At 35.9% G+C, this 8,707-nt stretch overlaps 1 protein-coding gene across 1 annotated transcript in view; it reads left to right on the top strand.

The window, feature by feature from the left end:
• Window positions 1-425: 425 nt before the first annotated feature.
• The window catches only part of Cdc7 (Cdc7 kinase), a 66,085-nt gene continuing 57,803 nt past the window's right edge, over window positions 426-8,707 (top strand). Inside the window, exon 1 of the mRNA XM_090369872.1 lies at window positions 426-527. The gene's annotated coding sequence lies outside the window, so the exon portion shown is untranslated. The remainder of the gene's footprint in view (window positions 528-8,707) is intronic.

Raw genomic sequence — 8,707 nt, 5'->3', positions numbered from 1 at the left:
ATCTCCGGGATTTTCGAAAAGGGTGCCCCGTAATAACCATGCTCTTGTAATCTTCACTCTCCTATACCCCCGACAGTGACTGACTTCGAGATACGTTTAAATTTCACCATTAACCTAGAGTATGTGAAAGCGAAATATGAATTGTTATTTTCCTTTCAGATTTCTTAGTTTCGGTTGTCATAAGGAGCGGAAAGGGTTTTTTTTTTTTTTTTTTGATAAGTTCTGTGCGTGTATGTAATTTGTGAACGAGCAGGAGCTTTTAACTATTACCGTTTTTTGCAGTAATGGTTAACTGTTCGCTGAGCATAATAAAGATTATCATAATATTTAAATATAAAAATAAATTACTATAGGTAATCAAAATTACCTAAAAACTGATTATGTACCGTAAGTCCTAATAGATTAATAGAGGTCGCTGTGAAGCTGTCAATTTGTCTCTAGAAGTAGGCGCGAAATTTAACTTCTAATAATTGCTCCATGTTCGTGGTTTGTGTAATTAAGTGGGAACTACTACTTTTGATAACTCTGTAAGTTTAAGTTTGTAATTTAATTGTAGATATACTTTTTTTTTAATGGATTACAAATAGATGTATACATTTTAACCTGATTTTCTAATATGCTTTGCTAATTTATATTGGAAGCCGTAGAAATATAACACACACACATATATATATAGTAATTGTCGTCCCAAGCTGACAGATATTCTGATACTCATTTTTGTTTTTAGTATATTTTAGTAGTATTTGATATATATATATATATGACTGCACGAGATAAATCAGTTGGTCCCAATTTCTCGTAGTCACCGACCGGTAGGTTCTTAACAGAAGGTTCGGAACCAGCATCTCTCGAGTAGTTGCAATCTGCAGTTTCTACTTTACTTAATTTTTTGATTAATTTTTGTTTAATGGGCGGAATGATGTAATGTGATGCTGAAATGAACTCCGGCATTTGTTATTAGGTTTTACATTCTTAGATCTGTATAATTGCCAAGCCGAAAGCTTTAGATTATTTTTTCCAAAGTTTTTGACGCAGTTTATCCGATAATTATATTTCATGAGATGGAGAATGAGCGTTCCCTCCAATTTTTAGAATATATCATCCGTCATGTTATTCTTAGGGTTTTATTCCCTGGTGAAATGGCATCCAGCTATATTACTTAAGAACAAAGCGAGTTGAAACAAAAATTAACAATTTTCTAATAAATTTCAAGATTTTTTGAATCTAAGTAACAACAAAATAAAATCGATTCGATGGACATATTGCATTAGACTGTTTTAATTGTATTCCATTTATTATATTTTTGAAAGCGATATATTATTATTATTAGCCATATGGTGCAAGGAAGCCTGTGACTTATGCTGCACTGGCCAAAAAAAAAAAAAAAAAAAAAAAATCTAACTTGCCCTGAGAGTGAGAGTGAGTGAGTCAAAAGTAGAAAGGAATTACCAAGGAAGAGAAGAATGATGATATCCAGCTCAGGACCCTGAGTGTGCCAAGCCCATACTCATCAGATGTGAGCATCTGGGGTTAAATATAATAATATTGTACAATAGAGTATGTTGAATGGCATCCATTTATAGCAAAACATCACATTTTTGAAGTAGATTGGCACTTTATTTTTATTACTATTTTTTTCTGCCTACTCTAAACAGAGGGGAGAAAATAGTAATAAAAATTTTAAAAAATACTGTTAACATACAGTTGTAATCACAGAATTTTGTCTTCACTGAAATACACAATGTTTATATTATGTCCGAAACTTTGAAAGTACAAAATCTTTGAAATGATACAAGGAAGCAAGCTTACACAGCAATAGCAAAAATAAAAAAAAAAAAAAACTTCCCACGTCACCTGCCCATCCCCTCCAATAATTTATCTAATTCTTCCTTAAATTTATTTAAATAGCCCACCTCTATAACACCAGATGGGAGTTTGTTCCAAAAATCAATTACTCCCTGGTTGAAAGCAAATTTTTTCATGTCTATCCCACAACCATCTTTTTTAAATTTAAATTTATGCCCCTTATGTGTGTCATCTCAGCAAGAGTTAGGATGCTATGTGTTTAATTTACTCAATCCACTGAAGGCCTTAAAACATTTCAGCCAGTTTCCTCGCAGGTTCCTAGTTTCCAGATACTGCAGTTTGCAGAACAGAAATCTCTTAACTGTCACAAGATTAGCCAAGGATACTTTTGTGTCTTTGGCTAATTTTGTTACTCTTCTTTTGCACCCATTCCAACAGATCCATACCATTTCTAAAATGAAGCTTCCAGACCTGTATGCAGTATTCAAGATGCAGCCTAACCATTGCTTTATACCTCAGGACAGTCACTGCTCTACCCTTACTGGTAAAATTCCTGTATGTTGTTGACAGAACCCAATGACATATATCGTAGAAGTCTGTCTGCACTGCTCAGGAAATTCATGTCAGACTACAATTACTCTGAGGTCTTTTAATTTCTCTACTACCCTGAATGCAGTACAGTACCAACCAGTTAATATGTTAATGGATTACTGCTTCTTTTATGCAGTACCTTGCCGTTTTTCAGTGTGAAATCTCATTTGCTAATTCTCAGCTTATCTGGCTAATTTTTTCTAAGTCTTGTTGCAACACCGTGCCCTAATTTCTGGCATTAACCACCCTGCCAACCTTCATATCATCTGCAAACATTAAACTTAATATGCCTCATCAGTATCATTCATAAATACTGAAAACAATAAACAGTCCAGCCCTGAACTTTGAGGATTCCACTAATAATATTAGTCCACAAAAAGCAGTGACCATTAATAACTGTTGTCTGCCTTCTGCCACTCAGCCATCCCATTATCCATAGCAGGAACTTGTCCTTGTGCCACACTGCTCCAATATTTATAGCAGTCTTTCATGTCGTACAAGGTTCAAAAGCTTTACTAAAATCTCTGTGAATGATGCAAACTCATGTGAATTTGCACCCAAATTAAGCAGTTCCTGCTGAACATTACTCAACTCAAAGTGTGTGGCATGTAATGTGTTTAGAATAGGCAATGCCAAAAATAATTTTTACATCATATACTGAAGAGTATATGATGTCAAAATTATTTTTTTATATCCATTTCCTTTTCAAGCATGCCATGTAGTCAGATTGGTAAGACAACATTTTGCTTAATAATAAAGGAAAGAAACAAACTAACTCTGTGTTGCTATTTTTAAGCATTAAAGCTAAATGAATTAGATTTAGGATGCCAAATGATATAAAGTAGCGAAATGTCTGCTGCATCTGCAAAAAAAAAAGAAAAAAAAAATACCCTTTATGAGTACTCTCATTGTCTACCCTGTTTGTAAGCACCATTCCTGTTACTTCTTGAATTTTGCCATCTGCCTCAACCTCACTACCCCTGCTTAACTAATTTATTTAATAGTCAATTATTTGTTGACTAACGGTAAGGTTTCTGAGATCCAGTCTACAGTACTTCCGTTAAGTTTACATTTATACCACCAGAATTTTGCTTCTCTTGTCAACAAGAATATGCCACCTTCATTCATTTCACTCTTTTTTTTTCATTCAAATCTCTCTCTCTAGTTTTTACTCTTCAAGCCACATTTGAAGCCTCTTCTGCATTTTGCACGCCTTCTCAGTTAATCTCCCTTTTTTTTTTTTTTTTTTTTTTTTTAGACCCTTCACAAAGTTAAGTCTATTTTTTCATATGTAAGCCTATCTTTATAGAGAATGTGGGAGTACTCTGCTCATAAACTTTTGACAGGTTTCTTTCTTTACATATATCCTGATAGCGTGCTCTCTCTCTTACACACACACACACACACACACACACACACACACACACACACAAACTAAACCAAAATGATTTTTGGATTACATATTTTTCATTTGTAGATGCAATGAAATGAGTGTATATCTTTTGATGTGAATTGCAAGATGAGAGAGAAAATGAACTGAAATACTGAAGAGTGCATCAGAAGTATATTTTGAATTTAGGGAAGATCTCTACAAGCTGGAGAGGAGCAAATTTATTTTTCACAATGGGGATCAAAGAGTGAAGTAATTAATTATATATCTAAACTTGGCTTCTGTCCCAGAGAAAATAGTGGAGTCAGTGTTTAAAGAAGTAATACTAGGTCATTGTGACAGCAATGCAGTTATATGGCAGCAAAGCATAGATTTAATTGGAGACCTTGTCTGGCCAATCTGATTAGATAGTATGAGATAGTCACAAAGGAACTGGATGCAGAAATAATTTTGGCATCATATACTCCAGTTTCATTAAAGCTTTTGATGCTGTGCCACATGAATGAATGACTGCTTTATAAATCAGAGCAATGTGGCATTAGGGGATGTCCGGCAGAAGACAGAGTTTGTCCACTTACAATTTTCAATATTTATTAATGATATTGATGAAGGTACATCATGTCTAAGTTTGCTAATGGTACAAAAATTGGCCTGGTTGTTAATGATAGTAATCAAGGCAATCTACTCCAATAATATCTGGATAAATTATTAAGATGGGCTATAATTGAGGCTAATGTAAAGGTATGTAAATGCAAAGTATTGCATTCGAGAAGCTGTAATTCCATACCATTTGGATGGTACTACACTCGAGTAGTGGAGAATGAAAAAGACCTAGGGGTAATTGTACGGGCCAGCTTGAAGTTCTATGAGAGTGCAGACAGGCCACTAAGACAGCTATGTTTCTGACAACAAACATTCTGATTTACAAATAACTATGATTTTGACAGTAAGGACAATGAGGTGATTATCCCATTGTATAAAGCAATGGTTAGTCCACATCTTAAGTGCTACATAAAAGTCTGGAGCCTTCTTTTTAGAAAGGATGTGGATCTCTTGGAATGAGTGCTGAGAAGAAATGATTAATCAGGGGAACAACAGGGTTGGTACTTTACCAAAAAAAGGCTTAGCTGTAAAGTGTAGTGTCCAAAAATCTTCCTGAAAATCTTCTTGATTACGCACTTGTGAGGTAAACCTGATTCAAGTGTTTAAGGTTTTAAACGGGCTGAGTAAGTTAAATGCAGATGCCATCCTTACTCCATCATGGATGTCACACACAAGGAGGTGTGCATTTAAATTGGAGAAGGATGGTTGCAGAACTGGTGTACAGAATTTAGCTTTAAGCCAGAGAGTAATGGCTTTTTGGAATAAACTGTGAATTTAAAGATGGTTTGGGCAAATTATTATTATCATCAGCCATATGGTGCAAGGAAGCCCAAGGCTTATTCTACACCAGCCAAAAAAAAAAAAAAAAAAAATTTGGGTTACCCTGAGAGAGAGAGATTGAGAGAGAGATTGAGAGAGAGATTGAGAGAGAGAGAGAGAGAGAGAGAGAGAGAGAGAGAGAGAGAGAGAGAGAGAGAGAGAGAGACAAAAGTAGAAGGGAATCACCAAGATAGAGAAGAATGATGATATTCAGCTCAGTACCCTGGGTGTGCCAAGCCCATAATATTTTAATAAAAACAACTCAAAATAAAACATTGTTTCATTTGCCAAGGGGCTTACATCTGGTGAATATGGGCTTGGCACACCCAGGGTCCTAAGCTGGACATCATTCTTCTCTTTCTTGGTGATTCCTACTTCTCTCTCTCTCTCTCACATAGGCGCCTCCGTAGCCAGGTGGGCAAGAGCAGCAGTGCGTAGCACACGCTTCTTGATTAGACCGGGGTTCGAGCCCGTGACCACCAAATACGGAGGATGCAGAAAGGTCAGGGAATGACCACCGCATATCCTCGGAGCAATATGGCCTTAGTTGCTAATGCTCCTAAAAACCAAACAACAAACAACAACAACAAACTCTCTCACACACATACACAGAATAACTCAGAAGTTTTTTTGGCTGGTGTAGCATAAGCCTCAGCCTTCCTTGCACCATATGGCTAATAAAAATAGTAAACAACCAACGTTCTGCTATGAATTTCTTGTAGTTCTTACCCTTCGGCATTTAGCATTAGTAGAGGCATATGATGCAAGAAAGCAAGCTTATGTGCAGCAAGCAGCATCAGCCAAAAAAAAAAAAAAAAAACTGCTCCCATTGTACTCCTCCGTTCGTTCCAAAACCTGTCCAGCTCAGCCTTAAATTTATTTAGGCTATCAACTTCCACAACAAAAGATGGAAGTCTGGTCCACCAACTAACCACCCACTGGCTAAAGACAAACTTCCGCTCATCTATCCTATAACTGTCTTTCCTCATTTTGAATTTATGCCCTCTCAGGTGATTATTCTGAGCAAGAGGAAGAATCCAATCAGCATTGAGCATGCTCAAACCATTCAAACCATTCAAGTTAACCCTCTGCTGCTAATATGGTGTCTGATAAATGCCACATATTTAAATTTTGAAATGAAGTCAAATCCTTCTATGTACCTTTCCCCAATAATAATCTATTAAAAGAATGATTGTATATTTTTTGTTTTAAATTTTGATATACTATGAATTTACAAGAAAATAAACTTTTTTTTTTTTTTTTTTTTGGCATTTAACAGATACCATCCAAGCAATAGTATCTACATTTCTTTATTCGATTCCCATACTCTGTATGTTGTATACTACTTCAAGTACTTGGACATTCCTCAATGAATATTGAGTACTGCGCAAGAAGTACCCTGCATACATGTGCTTGCCTAGGTGGTTCTGTATTACTTCTTTACCCAGTTATTCCCTTATATTCCCTGAAAGCTAACAGATCTGTAATTACTCATGTTACCTTTTGATCACCTCTTTGTGAATTGGGGATACATTTGCACATCTCCAGTCCATAGGGACCTCCCCTGAATCCAAAGACGATCTATTTATAGTTAAGTCATAATAGAGGCATGTGATGCAAGAAAGCAAGCTTATGTAGCATCAGACAAAAAAAAAAAACCATTTCACACATCCATTCCCTCTAAATGTCTGTCCAGTTCCTCCTTGAATTTATTTAAGCCATCAACTTCCACAACAACAGATGGAAGTTTGTTCCAGCAATCAACTATCTGCTGGCCAAAGACAATCTGCACATCTATAACTGTCTTTCCTCAATTTCAATTTATGTCCCCCTTAGGTTTGTAATCTGAGCAAGAGGAAGAATCCCATCAGAATTGAACCTGCTCAACCCATTCAAGGCCTTATACACCTCAATCAGATCACCTCGCAGGTACCTAGTCTCCAGATGCTGCAATTTGTGGAACTTAACCTTTCTTCATAAGAGGATCACTTTGTGCCCCTTACCAATCTTGTTGCCCTTCTCTGTACTCACTCAAGCAACTCTACATCCTTCCTAAAATGAGGTCTCCAGACCTGTACACAGTACTCAAAGCGTGGCCTGACCATTGCCTGATACAAAGGGATAATCACCTCCTTTTCCTTACTAGAAAAATTCATGTATATCATTGATTGATATACAGCTTGTCTGCACTGCTCAGAAAATTTCATATCTGAATGCACAATTACTCCCAGGTCTTTTTCATTTTCTACCACACTAAGGGTAGTACCGCACAGTTGGTACATTTCTCTGGGGTTACAAACATTGACAAATGCAGTACTTTGCATTTGTTAAAATTCAGTTGCCATTTCTCAGCCCATCTTTTCTAGATTCTAGACTAACTAACACATGCTGTATCTGATTATTACTACAGTTGTCTAGATGATTCTGCAATGCATCTTTAACCAGTGACTCCATTATTTTCCCCAGAACAGAAGTTTGTCACCCTTAGATCCATCTGTAAATTGTGGATACATTTCCACATCTCCAGTCTCTAGGGACTTCCTCTGAGTTCAAGGATACTCTCATAATTATGGCTAAGGGTTTGCTTACTTCCTTCTAGGTGTATAACATGCTCCTCTTATTTTTGCATTCCCAGTGCTTACATCACATCAAACTGACTCAACCATCTATGTCAACTGGAAGCACTTCCTTAGATTTTGTTTCTTAACTAACTTCATAACCCTCCTTCCTTCCCACCTTGTGTATCCTTTCTGTACACGTACTCCCCAAATTCCAATTCTGCATTGCTTATATCAGTATGACACCATGTCTCTGATATCTCAACAATATCTGCTCTTGACCAGCACTTCAAATTCATCAAATTTATTTACTATACTACTAGCATTGGTGTATATTCAAGTACACATGCACCTGTTCTTATTCTTTGTTACCCCAACACACACATGTATTTATTTGACAAGGCTGTCATCATGTACTCCCTCCTATTGTGTCTGGGCAGAATTGCAGACACTTTCAAATTTAATCCTACCTCACAACTTTTTTCCAACATTGATCTATACTTTTTAAGGGTTTGCTTACCTCCTTTACTGCCTTCCTTAATATAATTGGATAGATTCCATCCACTATCAGTGCCTTTTTTATGTTTAGCTTCAACAATCTCTCATTAGAACACTACACAAATAATTAAACATTTTGTATGCAGCAATCTGAACAACTCACAATAAGCAAGTTTCACATTTTTCTGTGTGATATGCATTACTTAAAGACTCGTTAATTTGAATTTTTGTATTAATGAGAAGCTCTAGGAGTGATGCATTTCTATTAGAATACCACCACTAGTTGGTAATGCTGATTTTCAAAAAAAGTTTGTATTTATATATCATTTAATCAGTGTTAAAGGATCATTTATTTGGAAATATGTAAATTCAAAAAGAGATTTCATAGATGCAATTAGGAGGGGGTGAATTAGTATTTTTTTTTTTTTTTTTTTTTTTTTTT

Source organism: Mastigoproctus giganteus, chromosome 3, assembly GCF_048544385.1.
Source record: "Mastigoproctus giganteus isolate SK-2022 chromosome 3, ASM4854438v1, whole genome shotgun sequence".
Lineage (NCBI taxonomy): Eukaryota > Metazoa > Arthropoda > Arachnida > Uropygi > Thelyphonidae > Mastigoproctus > Mastigoproctus giganteus.
Note: the sequence above shows the minus strand (reverse complement) of the source record. Positions and strands in the feature narration are given on the sequence as shown.